A 16,564-nucleotide genomic window follows, 5' to 3' on the forward strand; every position below is an offset into this window, starting at 1 on the left:
ATTTTATATGATTCTTTATACTTTTATGTGTTTGAAATATTTTGTGTTAAAAAATATTTTTTTAAAGACAAAGACTGCATTCTTCCTTACTGGAATTAGGTAAGGAAAGCAGTAGTGTCATCTTTTCTCTACTGTCACTAACAATAGATCCCAAGTAATAAGTACTCCACAGCAAGTATATTTACAAAGTGAATCAAAAGCAAAAATTTCAATTCATTTCTTAGCATTGTATAGAATTTTAGGCTTTCTTAATCAAGTGACCAGAAGTGTACGTTATTGATATAGACAGATGTTACCACTACACAAAGATCATCTATTTAAGTTTTTCAATTGATGATATCGGAGATGCATTGCCAAGGTCTTTTCTGATATAAATCAACAGATGAATTGGCATTAATATTTCTGTTTGCTCATGGGTTTCACCTCTGGTTTCTGAGAAGAAAAAGAGACGATACCTTTTCAATGCTGCATTTCAAGTTGACCATATGGAAAGCAAGGTTTTATTCCAGCCAATTCTCTTCCTCTCACAATGTGGAGGAAAAGTGCCAGCCACTGCTACTCTTGCCACCAGCCACGGTACAGATGTTTGGAAAATGCAAAAACAGAGAAATGAAACAAAAAGAAAACCCTCAAAAATAAGTTTTGCATAAATTAAAAATAGAGTATATAATTATCATAGCTGTGATAAGGTAAATGTGTATTTTATTTTCTTCTGGTGTTAAACAAAAAGAACCTAAACAAACAAACAAAAACATTGATGTTTTGACTTAATCAGTGTTTTGTTGAAACTAACAATTACAAGGACCAATTCAAACATAGCTAAAAGTGGGGGAAATAAACACAGATTTCTGCTAATCTGATAATTTTTTTTATCTCCAAGAATGTTAGAATATGACCTACTTAAATGAATACTTATTAAAAGAACAGACCTATTTAAAAAAAATGTTTTCATGTACAAGATGGTAACAGAATAAGTGTCTCATTGAAGTCTTTTAAAAGAAAAAAAAATTGAAATAATAAAGATTCCTTACACTACTCAGATAAATACAACTAAGAAAAAAAATCTTCAGTTTGTTCAAATGTACATTTCTTAGCTTAGCCGGTACCAAGTCCTAGTTACTGTAACAGCAACTGCCCTATTAGACTTAAGCACACCAGTGCAAATTACTGAAATGAGACTTTGTTTAAAAGAAAGGTTTAAAAATGTAATGTAATCTCTGAGGGGTGTTGCATGAATTGAAAGTCAGCCCTTGTTTTAGGCCTTGCTTTGCCACAAGCCTATTGTATATGTTGGTTCATTTTATTAAATATCTTTGGATCTCAGTATCCAGATTTCTCAAGCAGAGTGTGATATAAAGTCAGTCTGCTCAAAACACTTTTATGCCCGAAATTTCTATGAATCTAATGAATTTACTTTAGTATAAGAGGTGTTTTCCTTCTTTTCTTACTTTCTTAAAATAAATACATAATCAAATAAGTAAATAAATATTAAAAACACAAGCATACACACTAATTAGCTCTCCCCTGAATAGGAAGAGAACCCCCCCCCCATTATCTATTCCCTAATGTGTATTTAAAAAGAGAGTTCCCATAAAAAAGACTTTTGTTTTTTTCTGAATCAAAAATAACATATCATTTCTTTGCCATTTAAGTTCTATTAAGAAAGAAAACGCAAAATCATTATGGAAATCCTATTAGGAACTTTAAAAAGAAAGAAAAAGTCAGTAAAACTCTATTTAAAATTCAAATTGTTCATTCACATATTTTCTTTTGAGAAACCTTCAATTGCTGCCTCAAACTATCCTCACTTCCTTTTCCAGAGACAATATCCTTAACTGTATGAAGAACTGGGCCCTCTTCTCACACCCTTTCCACCTGTCCTTAGAGGTAGTTGTTCCATAAAGCGGAGGTATAGATTACAGCATGAGATATTTGGGATGGGAGTAAAGCATTCATCTGGGAGACAGTATTGTGGTCAGTTTGCCAAGTCTAAAAGAAAATTAAAGCCTACACCACTTTGGCAAGAAATTTGGCTCTCATAGCTGAACAATGATAATCATTTTTACACAAGACTTTTAAAAATGAAAGCATCTGTGGTACTAGCCACAACTTAAGTCAGAGAATGAAAGTTTTTCATGTTAATATTTAAAATAGACCAGACAGCATCAGTGTACCCTGAACAGACCTGAAGGGTCTAAAAAGAATACAAGGCACCTGACACCCTGGTGAATAAGAGAAGCTCAGTATTATGAAAAGGCCACAGTCTTAGGGCAAATGCTCCATTGTTCCAAATGCTGATATCCTATGGCACCAACAAAAGCAGAATGTTTAGCAGGGTGGGCCATAGGCAAGCTCCTATTACAGGCTCCAGCCAGGCTCTGTAGGCTGATAAGGCTGGGACCCACTGAGGGTGGGTCCCCCAGGGGAGGAGGACTCTTCAGACAAGAGTCAACAGTTACACAGTGTGTGAGCACTCCCTGCTGGCAGCTGAGGTTGGGATGAACTAGCGAGGTCTTAGGGAGGGATGCCTGAGGTTTCTGTGAGGGCGCTACCTACTTGCCTTTCAGGAGATAAGGGCATGTCTCTGATTAGATTAAGATGTTCTAGATACTATGCCAAATGAGAAGTAGGGTAGGGGAGGCCACCAATAAGGAGGAACAGCAAGAACTGGCAAAACAATGTATATAGTGGGAATATACAATTTTCATTTAAGTGTCCCAGCCATTAACATTTGATAAATGTGTATGTGCATGCACTTGTGTGGGGGTATGGAGTAGAAAGAAAGCAAAAGAAAATGAACTTTCATGTAGTTGATTTTACCCTTCCAAGAGCAATCCTTGGGATAGTCCAATGTATTCAAAACATCTATATTTTACTAGGAAATCCCATTCATAACTTGATGGAATTGCCTAGTATGCCCACTATACCACCACACCTATGACCAGATAGATGGTCTTTGTTGACCTGCACAAGCCTGGGCCAACAATGCTGGTATCTTCCCAGTGCTTTGCTCTGTTAAGGTTCTTCTTTATAATAAAATGAAGGTCAAAATGGCAGCCTGCTAAAAGCAGCAGTATTTCAATTGCAGGAATAACTTGCTTGTCATCAACTTGTTAATGCAATAGTCAAACATTTCTTTGACATATACAGTATCAGCTAACTTCAGCAGATAAAGGGTCTAGAACAGGAAGATGCTGCAGATGCTTTAGCTTGGAGGAAGGCTTAACAGAGCCAAAACGTCAGCAGGGCCTGTTTGTTCCATACTTTCCGTCGGGCTCTGTGAAAGAAATGTTAGATTACTGCAATGACAAGTTTGTGACAAGCAAGTCATTTGTGCAACTGGTGCGCTCCTGTTTTTTATCTGTTTACCATTCAGACTTGTGAATGCCATTTCAAGCACTCATAGGATTTCTGGCTCCCATTAAGGGGAAATGGTTCCTCCATGTTTAGAATTTTCTGCCTCAAAAAGAATTACTAAGCAATTATTTATCCTTGTGGTCACAGTGTCACACAACAGCACTCTTGAGTTGTTTTGTTGGACTCTGAATCATGAAATGGAGTCCTGAACACTGGATGGCTTGGAGCATCAGAAATTTCTCATCTAGTTTATTGGAACAACTACAAAGCAAGCTTGTGAGAGTCAATAAAATTGTGGCCAGCTTGAAATACCTTGCTCTTTTGCTCTGGTATCATATATCAAGGCCATATGCTTCAAGGCACATAAACTCACTTGCAACAAGTAGATCCTGAGAGCTAAGGCCTGGCTAGGTTGCAGACACTGACATGTGATCTAACATATGATAGTTTTGGTGACAGGATGGCTTTGGCTATTGAACAAGGAATTACAGATTTCTCCCTGTGTTATAAGGGTAATATTAAGGGGTCAATACAAATCCAGAAAGCATCTTAGCTGTGTAATAAAAATGAACATATAATATAAGAATAACACTTAGGATCATCCTCTTTAGGATGACTTTGTAAAATGAAGGGAAAGGAGACCTGGCAGGTTTGGAATCAAGAATTCAAGATTCTTGGGCTGGCATTTTAGCTCAGTGATAGAGCACTTGCCTCACACGCATAAGGCCCTGGGTTTGATCCTCAGTACCACATAAACTAAATAAATAAAAGTAAAGATATTGTGTCCATCTACAAACTAAAAAAATAAATAAATTTAAAAAAAGAATTTAAGATTCTTCATGTTAGGCCATCCAGTTACTTTTGCTAAGTCATTTTAACCTCCTATGAGGCTAGAAAACAATAATACAATCCTTGTTCCCTGTTCACTTGACATGCATAGTCTCAGGGTTAGTGTCATAAAGGATAAAGAATATCTTTAGAACTTAAGAACTGTGCTCTTCAAATGTCATATATTCCTTTTTGGATTTAAAATTTTTGTCTATTGTTGGTATTGAATTTGTAAATAATTCTAGGTGTAACAAAGAACATAGGAGCCAAGAGTTTTTGAAGCAGGGGCAGTATTATCTGGGAAGCAAGTCAAACTGGAACCCGAATGTGAAGAAACAGACAAAAAGCAGCAATGTAAGATGAGGCAGAGCTTTGAATGGACGATTAGAGAATATTACAGCAAAAACTAATAGTCCTTATTGAATAAAATTTTTATTGTTAATAATCCTTTGCCAGATACCACACATGCTGCACAATCTACATGTGTAATTCAATCTTTTCACAACAGCTTTATGGTATATGCATTCTCATTTTTTTTTTCAAATGTGGGAACTAAAACTTAGGGATTTAAATACTTAACTATAAATATGTGAGTTGCATAGATTCAAAACTAGTTTTCCCTCACTCCAAAGCCCACATACTCTTAACCACTAAAGAACTAGAGTGATTTTCACTGCCTTCAGAAGCTTTTCTCTTGGATTTAAATGGAAAACATTTTAATTTGTAAATGTAGAAATTAAAGAATTGGATATAAAAAGGCCAGCAAGAAGAACCTGGCTCTATCTGTGTTGCCCTCCTTCTTAGGCCTCTGGAAAAGCTGAGCTTTAAGATGTCAGGCCTGATCCATTCCTCTCTAATGCACTGGGGAAGGGGTAAAGTGACTCTAACCTGATCACAAATCTCTGTGCAGGGTGTTGGGGGCATTGCCTGTGTCCACAACAACTCTCTCCTCCCTCTTCATGTGTATAGCATTAGTTTACCCTTCTCTTAATTCCCATGTTACCAAGAGCCTCCTTTTGTCACTTGTCTGCTATTTTTTTTTAGGTTGTGGTGGTGAGGTGGACATCTTTCTTACCATGACAAGGACCCTTGAAACAGTCTAAACTTCAAACTTTGCACAGAATATATCCTTTGTTCAGTTTTCTTCTTTGTTCCTCTTTAATGATAACTTTGCCATCAGTCCCATTTGTACAACTCAGAGTTATGCAAATCAAACTGGTAGGAAAGACTTTGCAGCTATCCCATCTTAAAATGAACATGTGCCCAAGTGGTGAAAACCTCTAAGTGAGGCATGTCTCCTGAATATTATGTGTCTAGAGGCTGTTTACCTTGTATGAGTGGCAAATTATGAGCTCAGTGAGATCTGCTTTATGTTCCCTGGATGCTTTTTAATGTGTGTTCAGAATATATAACAAGAGATTTTAGCTCAAGCAGTTTTTTTTTCCAATGGCATTTCTTCATTTTTAACTTTTGGAGTCTCTATCCCAAATACAGAATTTTTAAAAGCTACTTAAAAATACCTGATGCATGTAGAATCATAAACTCACACGGTAATGACATGGCAAAGGACATTACATAATCAGTGGTCTGAGTCATGATCTGGTGCCCAAGTCTGCTCCATTCAGCATCTGCTCAACATTACCAAGGGCATGGAATTCCATGTCACAGGTAGTTCCATAACACTGTCAGACACTTCTCTTTGTAAAAATTCCTTTTCCTTATATTGAACCTTAATTTGTATCCCTGGCCCCTTATTGCTTCTAGTTCTTTCTCACCCTACTTTTCAGTCTTGAGCACCTCAGAGAATTAATAGCTTAATTGTTCATTTAATGACAACCTTTGTTCATACCACATATCAAAAACTGGGTATAGATGTCCTGTCTTCTCCCACTCCCCTTACCCAATCTGTGCCAAATTCTGACTCTACCTCTCTCTAAGAAAAAGGAAAGCTAGTCAGTCTTCCCTTTTTCTCTCTTCTATTTGGATAGAGGGAATATATATGGCAAAGCATTCTTAATATTTTTGATTTTTGTCCCATTCTGCAAAAAATCTTCCCTTACAACCACAGGCAGATTTTTAATTGATATGGCTATTTATAGGCCATATAATTTATTCTTCAATCAGGGACATTTTTGAAGTTTGAAAGGGCCTTATGATGATTTTACCAAGACTATGAGGCTTAAGCCAGAAACGTTCCAGGCAAACCTACACAGCATCTTGCACAGATCTCTTTCTATAACCAATCACTTTGTATGGTAATTATCTGTTTCCCCATCAGTTTCTCCCCCTAATCAGTGAGCACTCTAGCAGCAGAAATGTATGTACCTGTGTACCTTCAATTCCTGGAAAAGAACTTGGCAGTTTAGTATAAATAAATATTTGAATTTAGGCTTTTTCCCTATTTACAATCTGTGGGCCTCTCTCCTTATTTTATAGCAAATACCACCAACACAATTGGCTTCATAGTTTCAGAGATAAATAAAAAATATTTAATGCCATAGGAAGGGAATGGTTTGAGTATAATGGTAATTGGTTTGACTCCAAATATTGACAACAACAACAAAAAACAATGAAACATGATGAATTTTCCACTAAAAGTCTACTGCACATTTTTTTAAAAAAATCTTAAACAAGATGTTCTAATCCTTTCTTCATAATTTTTTTTTCAGCAACTGCAACTACAATTTCATGTTTGTAGAAATCAATTATTGTGGGAAACGATGGAAATGGTGTTATTCTCCACTAAAATGTTGGTGGCATTTCTATTACCCTCACTGTGGTCAAGTACATTTAAAAGTCCTGGTGACTTTGGGCAATTTTTTTGCTTTTTAATAAAGTGGCTTTAGGGAAGACGGGGAAGAAAACAAAAACACTACTGAAAAATGTCATTTTTTTCCCTTCTCCCTGCCACATTTTAGGCCATTCCAGAAAGATATGAGTCTATCTTCTTTAAACTAAAGAATTTCATAGAAGACAATCCCACCACTCTCCTTTTGGTGTTTAGAAGCCCAAGAACTCACCTCACTGTCAAATTTAAAGTTTTTCTGTTGCAGTATAAGCACATTTTATTACTATGGAGCTTCTATGAAGAAGAGAGAAAGTCCCATTCTTTCTTTCCATAATTTGCTTGAAGATTGGGAGTAGCTCACTACCTTAAGCCTCTTTTTTTTTCTAAGATAAAACAAAAACAAAAACAAACAAAAAACCCTCAATGTCTTTGATTCTTTCTTAAAGAACAGCATGATTGTGTCTAATCTACGTCCAGATGAAACAGGAGAGATGTCTATATTCTGTATGTTTCTTATACATTCCACTTTTGCAACTGTTATTAAATTTTAGTTTTACATATCATACTCTTGATTAACCTTGTGCCCTATATCTAGATGCTAACTTGCCCTCAGAGCTAGATACACTTTATTTTCAATTCATCAATGACATTGACTAAGCCATCATGGGCAGTGGAAAGTACAAGACTTGCAAGAAGATTCAAAGGAAACAAAAATACATACCTATTCTTGGAGTGTCTTAAATTTGTTGAAAAAGAAGACAATCTCACATAAAAGAAGCAAAGTAGGCAAGCATGTGTGGTGTTAGTTTAGCAGCTATTAGCACATATAAATCAATATAGCTATATGAATTTTTCTACATAAATGATAGTGAAGTAGATGAGTTGTCACTTTTGAGGTTTTCTTCCCCCCAAATAAAACTAACAATAACTCTTATTTAACAACGTTCTGTACATGCCCCCATCTCTGTTTTTACTGAGTATTCATTTCAAATAATTATCCTCCCTCATTATTGCTATTTGAACATTGTGCATAAGAGCACTGCACTTTGGAAATGTACATTCCCTATGGTCAACATTTAAAATTGTGATTTACAGCCCTTTAGGCATTCTGTTATCCTGTTGTTAATGTGATTTTGTGTCACTCTTCCCTCTCTGCTCCTTAAAATATAATTTCAAATTAAAATTAATTTTGTTTTGTAATTTTGAAATGCCACACCAACGATTTAAAATAAATTGGGTTCGCCAATGTTGGACAACACGTATCTAGATCATCAAGGTAGAAGATGTCAGAATCCAGGATTGACTCCAGTGGTATACCACTTCTGTATTTCTCCATATTGATTCTGATCCACTGCTAGTCATTTCTTGAGAATTCTGAAGTACTTGGCATAAAATAAGGAGGTAGGGATTTTTAAATATATTTTGTCAATTGAGGGAAAATTAAATTAAAACTCTGCTAGTGGTGTGGAGAGAGCTCACAACTCTAGCTTTGCCTCAGTTCAGTTGAGCTCTTGTTGGGCTAAGAGAGAAAAAGGTATTAGCAGGGCATCATGCCCTGGTATTGTCAAAGGACTGGCAAGTCAGTTTTACCAGGGCTATCCTAGGATACTTCATAGAATGGGAGCGATATTTCCGTGTCTTTAACTTGCAAGAGAGGTTTTTAAATGGTTATATTTGGGTGTACTTTCTCATATAGTGAAGTTCCATTCGACAGAGAAGAGAAAATCAAGGTAATGTGAACCACAAACTAGTGAGCTGAACTTGAGCATGATAGCAACCCTTCCTGGGTACTTAGTCATACGGCACCTTTGAGGCATGAGTTTTGATTTCTATACTAACTTATCTTTAAATTGCATTGAATGTGAACCCAACAGTGCTGTTAATAAGCATCTTATTTATTAATTTATAGAGAACTTTCCTCTAAAGACATTATTTATTCCAATCTACTTTTTTGTCTAAACTTTCTTCTATTTTTGTCCAGTGTAGTATATTTTCTATAGATTTTCTATAAAAATCCATAGTATACATTTTCTATCAGGTTTATTGGTTCTTATCTTCCCAGTCTATTTTATTCACAGTTTTATAACTCTAAGAGACTCACATATCTAACTCAACCATCATTTTTCTAGTAACTGGATCTATGACTGGTTAAGCAGATGGCTTCCAGGCTATTATTACATAATCAGAAACTGAAAAGTATAGATTTTACACTTATTGGGGGGAAAAGGGATTTTATTGTAGGGAAGTATATAGCTGTTTTGAAGGTCATTTCTTCACAAAGAACAAAGGCAATGGTTCCTATTGTAAGATATGTGCACCAAAATTTAGTTTCAACCTTTTTTACAAAGTAAATCTTAGAAGTTATTGTTGGCTCAGTGGATCCAAGAAAGAGGCATTAAGAGTTACAGGATATTCTCTTAGATATCTGGAAACCTAGGTTATTTGGTATGAACATGACCTGATGTCTTAGATAAAACTGGTATCTCAAAATTAATAAACACTTAGCCACACTAATGAAGAGAAAGAAAACACAAATTACTAAAATTTGTAATGGAAAGAAAATACCACAAGGGACATTATTGGAATACAGAAGATACTTAGAAACTATTTTGAAAATTTATACTCCAATAAAATAGAAAATCTTGAAGATGTAGACAAATTTTTAGAGACACATAATCTACTAAATCAGGAGGACCTACACAGTTTAAACAGATCAGTTTCAAGCAATAAAATAGAAGATGCTATCAAAAGCTTACCAAACAAAGCACAGAACTAGATGGATTCTCAGCTGAGTTCTACAAGACCTTCAAAGAAGAATTAACATCATTGTGTATATATATCACAGTTTCTTTATCCATTCATCTATTGAAGGGCACCTAGGTTGGTTCTACAGTTTAGCTACTGTGAATTGAGCTGCTATAAACATTGATGTGGCTGCACCACTATAGTATGCTGATTTTAAGTCCTTTGTGTATAGACCAAGAAGTGAAATAACTGGGTCAAATGGTGGTTCCATTCCAAGTTTTCTAAGGAATCTCCACAATAATTTCCAGAGTGGTTGTACCAATTTGCAGTGCACCAGCAATGTATGAGTGTACCTTTTCCCCCACATCCTCGTCAACACTTATAATTGCTTGTATCCTTGATAATTACTATTCTGACTGGAGTAAGATGAAATCTTAGAGTAGTTTTAATTTGCATTCTCTAATTACTGGAGATTGGAACCAACCTAGATGCTCTTCAATAGATGAATGAATAAAGAAACTGTGGGGGCTGGGGTAGAGTGCTCACTTAGCACGTGTGAAGCCCTGGGTGTGATCCTCAGCACCACATTAAAAAAAATAAAGATTTGTGTTCACCTACAACTAAAAAAAAAAAAGAAAAGAAAAAGAAAAAGAAACTGTGATATATATGTATAATGGAATATTACTCAGCATTAAAAGAGAATAAAACTATGGCATTTGCAGATAAATGGATGGAGTTGGAAAATATCATGCTAAGCAAAGTAAGCCAATCCCCAAAAAACCAAAGGCTGGATATTCTCTCTGATAAGTGGATGCTGATCCATAATGCGGGGAGGGGGCATGGGACGAATGGTAGAAATTTGGATTGGGCAAAGGGGAGACAGGGGACATGGGGTAGGAAAGATGGTGGAATAAGAAGGACATTATTACCCTAGGTATATGTATGATTGGACAAATGGTGCAACTCTATATCATGTACAATCAGAGAAAGGAAAATTTGTGTTCCATTTGTCTACAATGAAACGAGATGCATTCTGCCATCATGTATAACTAATTAGAACAAATAATGAATAAATAAATAAATAAATAAATGATAAATGTTTCAATAGATAGGTATGTTTGTCCTGATTTAAACATTACAGAATGTTTGTATGTATGTGTATATATATATACACATACATACACACACACACACTAAAACATCACATGGGTATCTCATAAATATTTATAATCTTTTTATATATCATCTAAAATAAATTTAATACAAATACAAATTTCAAAAAAAAAAAACAGATTAGGCAATGATGCACACCATTCTGAAAGTTTACAAATACACATCACTTGGCTATTAAAATATCATGTAATAAACAATTAGTATAATTTGAAAAAAATAATTAACACCAATACTCCTCAAATTATTCCATGCAACAGAAACTGAGGGAACCCTTCCAAACTCATTCTGAGACTAGTATCACCCTGATACCCAAACCAGACAAAGACACATCAAGGAAAGAAAACTTCTTTTTTCCTTTCTTTAAAGTTCATATACTTGATGTATTATCATACTGCCCTAACATTGGTCTCTCTATAGAGCTTGAAAGGCCAATGCACTGTTGTTATCTAGCGCAGTTCATGGGAAAGTTGATAAAATAATACCTTAAGGATTCAACTTATAAATGTGCCATTTCAATGAAATATTAGAAGAACAACTGAGAAATGTCTGAAAATAGTAAATAGTTTTGTTTCAGAGAACAATTTATTTTTCTTACCAACTAATATTTCTTCTTCATGCATATAAATCATTATTACACTAATCTGAAACTTGAGCTAAGGATACATCACCTGGAAAGTCACAGTGGCTTAAGAAACATATAAAATATGTTAAATCATAAAATACAAATAAAAATTGGCCCAAATATCATAGCCTAAGGAAGAATAAAAACAAAACAAGCAACAAATAAAAACCACCTAGAATATAATTTTAAAATGTTTTCCTCAAACCTGTTTTACTATATGCATACTATCTTTCCTAACCTCCCATATGTATAATTGCTGAAAGTCTTATTATGTTTTCTATTTTGTCCTTTATTAGTTTGCAAATTGGAAAGGCAAAAGTGGTTCTCTCCATTTTGATTATTAAAAATGAGACTTAAAAAATATGCTGCCAATAATCCATCACCTATGTACTATAAAACCTACCAAATGCAGATTGTATAATGTCATTTACTTCAGTTTTTGTAAGAGTACTTTAAAAAACTCTTATTTTTGTATATAGTTTGAAAAATGACATATAAACGAGGCAATCAGAAAGGTGGAGACACATGTAAGATGCCTATAAACTGTCTACCAGGTGTTGCCACTTGTGAAAGGATCTGACATACTAATATCCACTCATTGGGACCTGTTACTGAGGCACAAAGAGCATGATGGCTGGCAAGCCCCGCATTTAAGTGCAGTTATCAAGGCCCCCAAATATTGACAGAGTGCCAGATTCTCTGAAACTATTGATGTACACAGCCGGCCACAGCTCCAGACACCTCTCAGACAGAGTCTTTAAATGTCACAGATAAATGAATTTTCATGAAACGGGAAGAGAAAGATTGAGAGAGGGTGGGGGAGAGGGAGGAAGGAAGGGAGGAAGAGAATGAAAGAATAAGAATGGAGAAAGAACACAGAATGAGAGATAGGAAAAGAGAGAAGGCAATCACTTCCATAATCCTGATTGGGAAGGGCCTGGCATCTTGCACCTAAAACTCAGTCAGAGATCCTTACTAAGGAGGTGAGAGCTAGCCTTCATGGGGCCTTGTTACCTGTGTACTCAAGTACCGTTAATCAGTTCACTGTGTTGTATTAAAAAAAATTAAGGTAGATACATAATACAGAATAGCTTCAACAGACTTTCTGAACAAAATGTGGTTCAAATATAAATATTGCCTAACTCAGTCTGAAAACAAATTCAAAATAAAGTAAAGTAAGGGAGCCACAGACACAAATAAACATGAAGAAAGTCTCCGAAGCAGTTATCCAAGTATATTCAAGGTTAAAAGCCAAAGAGACATGACATCTATTTCTTGCCAAGGCACAGATGTGTCCTCTGACATTTTCTTTACAGTCCCCCTGAAAGTAGTGACATCTAGTGGGTTTATCACAAGATACTGAGGAATGCCTTCCTCCTTCATTTATTTGCCAGCATTTCTACAGAAAACACCTGCCAGGCAAATATGTAAGAGGTAAATCAGTTACTTGACACATGATTATATTAGATGTGAGCCATGGTTATAACTAGAACAACCAAGTAGTCCTTAGAAATCACGTGTAACTCAGTGTATTTTAAATGTAAATGATACTTTTTTTTTTTTACTTTAAAAGTCTTCCATCTGTTGAGAGCACCTTGTTTTGACCTTGATACACTCTGTCATTAAAAGCAATCATTCTTTCAAGGTTCAAATATGGCTTACTTGTGCGTTGACTTTTCTGTATTAAGAGCTATATAATCTCAACATTTTATATACAGTAATCATGTCAATGCCCACAAACAAAATTATTCCTTGGATTTTAAAGTGTATGGGTAAATAAAAAAAATCTGCAGCAAAATGGTTTCACAAAGCCCTAATTGACTTTTTATTAGAATTATAATAAGCCTTGGTATAAATTATTTTTTCTGCATCTGGCCCTCTGTGTCTTGGGTACTTAGGACATTAACAGGTACTTCAAGAAAAAAGTTCCATAGATCACACATTCAATAGAGCTTTTGTTTTTGCATCAACTTTTCAGAGGATCCTTTCCTTTTTTATGTTAGGAGATAAAATGAAAGGATTTAGATTTCCTGCCATAGGAAAAAATAATTATTTTCCCTTTTCTTAAAGGCTTTTATTTTGAAGACAAAATCAGTTTTAACTCAAATGGAAATTGCAGTAAAATCTCAGACACTGTAATCAGTAACTGCATTAAAACTCTCAAGAAGTATGCCAACTTCCATGTGAGGCCACAATTCAGCCAGGATCACAAAGAAACATTATCCACTTTGCCTGTGGCCATACTGCCATTTTATACTGCAAAATTTTTATACTGTAAAATTAAGGTTCAAGGCAATCTTCTCTAATATGTTACACACACATATGTATACATTCATATGCACACATATAGTGACTTTTCTCCTGTGAACATATAATAAACAGAAAGGTTTTGAGTTACTTTAGATTAAGGTCTAGCAGACACTTTAAAAAGGCTGTTAGAATTCATCTATTCCTCCCATGCTCTCCCTCCCTACCCCACTATGAGTCAGCCTCCTTATATCAGAGAAAACAGTTGGCATTTGATTTTTTGGGATTGGCTAACTTCACTTAGCATTATCTTCTCCAATGCCATCCATTTACCTGCAAATGCCATGATTTTATTCACTTTTATTGCCGAGTATATGTGTATATGCCACATTTTTTTTAACCATTCATCCACTGAAGGGCATCTAGGCTGGCTTCACAGTTTAGCTATTGTGAATTGTGCTGCTATAAACATTGATGTGGCTATGTCCCTGTAGTATGCTGTTTTTAAGTCCTTTGGGTATAGACTGAGGAGAGGGATAGCTGGGTCAAATGGTGGTTCCATTCCCAATTTTCCAAGGAATCTCCATACTGCTTTCCATATTGACTGCACCAATTTGCAGGCCTACCAGCAGTGTATGAGTGTGCCTTTTTCTCCACATCCTCGCCAACACTTATTGTTGTTTGTATTCATAATAGCTGCCATTCTGACTGGAGTGAGATGGTATCTTAGAGTAGTTTTGATTTTTATTTCTCTAATTGCTAGAGATGATGAACATTTTTTCATATATTTATTGATTGTATATCCTCTTATGAGAAGTGTGTGTTCAGGTCCTTGGCCCATTTATTGATGGGATTATTTGTTTTTTGGGGGTTTAGCTTTTTGAGTTATTTATATACCCTAGAAATTAGTGCTGTATCTGATGTGTGAGGAATAAAAATTTGTTCCCAAGATGTAGGCTCTCTATTCACCTCACAGATTGTTTCTTTTGCTGAGAAGAAACTTTTTAGTTTGAGTCCATCCTATTTATTGATTCTCAGTTTTAATTCTTGCGCTATAGTAGTCCTATTAAGGAAGCTGGGGCCTAATCCCACATGATGGAGATTAGGGCCTACTTTTTCTTCTATTAGACACAGGGTCTCCGGTTTTATTCCTAAATTCTTGACCATTTTGAGTTGAGTTTTGTGCATGGTGAGAAATAGGGGTTGGGGCAGGGGATTAGCAAGGATGGTGGAATGTGACATCATTATCCAAAGTACATGTATGAAGACATGAATTGGTGTGAACATACTTTATACATAAACAAAGGTATGAAAATTGTTCTCTGTGTAAGAATTGTGATGCATTCCGCTGTCATGTATTTAAAAAATAAAACCAATAAAAAATAAAATAAAAAGGCTGTTAGAATTTTGATTATGTAAGTAAAAGTGTTCACCAAATATTCCATGATTGGTTAAAACAAACTGTGATACATACCTACAAAATATTGTGAAGTTGCTAAAAAACAATAAGGCAGATTTAAATGTATTAGATTATAAGGTAATAAGACATTATATATGGTACAATCCCTCTTGTATGAATACAATTAGGAGATACATATATGTACCGGCATACACATGAATATATTTTTTTCTGCCAGGAATTGTTGAAGCAGCACTTTCTACATGGGAATTTCTCAAAACTGTACATATTGCTGTACTGTCCCTATAAAACATGATCTCTTTGCTACATTATAATAGAACATGGCACCTCATGATGGAAGCTGTGGAGTTGGAGGCCAAAGTGGCCTTATGATATCCCACAGCGATTATAGTATTTGGACTTAAATAGTTTCTGAACCCTCAGAAATGTTCTCTTCTGAGTGCAATAGAGATGCTTCCCAGTAAGGTGAGCTGCCTTAGATGTTCTTAAAATACTACAAAAATCGAAGGAAGAATACAGATAGGTGATATAGTTGGTGTTGTATCTTAGGGAACTGATTTGATTATAACACCTTTGAATATTTGTAAGATTTGTTAAGCATCATTTTCTGAAAAAAGGTAAAAGTCCTCACAGCTCAGCCCTACTATTCATTTTTTAAATATCATATTCTCTTTTCAGCAAATTTAAGAATTTCCCATCATTGTTATTGCTATTATTGAAAAGAAGATAAAAAGGATAATAATTTTATTGACTGCTTTTTGTGGGTTGGGTTTTACTTCCATTATTTTCATTTAATTCCCAAATGCCTCTATTATTATTATGGTTGTTGTTAGTATTACCATTTTATAGATGAGAAAACCTAGGCTTGAAATACTGAAAAACTCATCACATGTTACAGATCTAGTAAGAAGCAGATGAAAATGTGTATATAAATCAGGCTGATTCCAAAGCTTTCTTTTCCATTTTCATTTTCCAGATTAGGTTTATAGGGCTTCCTACTTTGGGGTCCCAGAGCTTGTTAACCATGTGTTTGAGAGTGTGTGTGTGTGTGTGTGTGTGTGTGTCTCTGAGAGAGAGAGAGAGAGAGAGAGAGAGAGAGAGAGAGAGAGAACAAATTCAAGTAAAATATCTCTAGGACTCCATTTTCCTCACCTCTGAAATGGATAGCACCTTTCATTGCGAGGACCAAATGAGATAATGTAATGAAAGCACTTAGTATACCTAAAATAAAACATTATCATTATTGCTATACAAGTTTCCCTCCTTTGCATAATGGATGTGTTCTGAAGAAGGTGATTATGAAAATGTATAGGCTTAACTTCTATTATCAAATCACAGAGCAATTACATTATAAAATAACAGAAAAAGATTCCTAACAGATAGA

At 35.2% G+C, this 16,564-nt stretch overlaps 1 protein-coding gene across 3 annotated transcripts in view; it reads right to left on the bottom strand.

The window, feature by feature from the left end:
* ZBTB20 (zinc finger and BTB domain containing 20) overlaps window positions 1-16,564 on the bottom strand; it is a gene marked incomplete at its 5' end in the record, with an annotated part of 843,452 nt that overhangs the window by 248,445 nt on the left and 578,443 nt on the right. For all 3 annotated transcript variants that reach the window (XM_081300928.1, XM_081300926.1, XM_081300925.1), the window contains one exon: window positions 456-555. The remainder of the gene's footprint in view (window positions 1-455; window positions 556-16,564) is intronic.

Source organism: Spermophilus citellus (assembly GCF_964194105.1).
Source record: "Spermophilus citellus genome assembly, chromosome: 7".
Classification (NCBI taxonomy): Eukaryota; Metazoa; Chordata; class Mammalia; order Rodentia; family Sciuridae; genus Spermophilus; species Spermophilus citellus.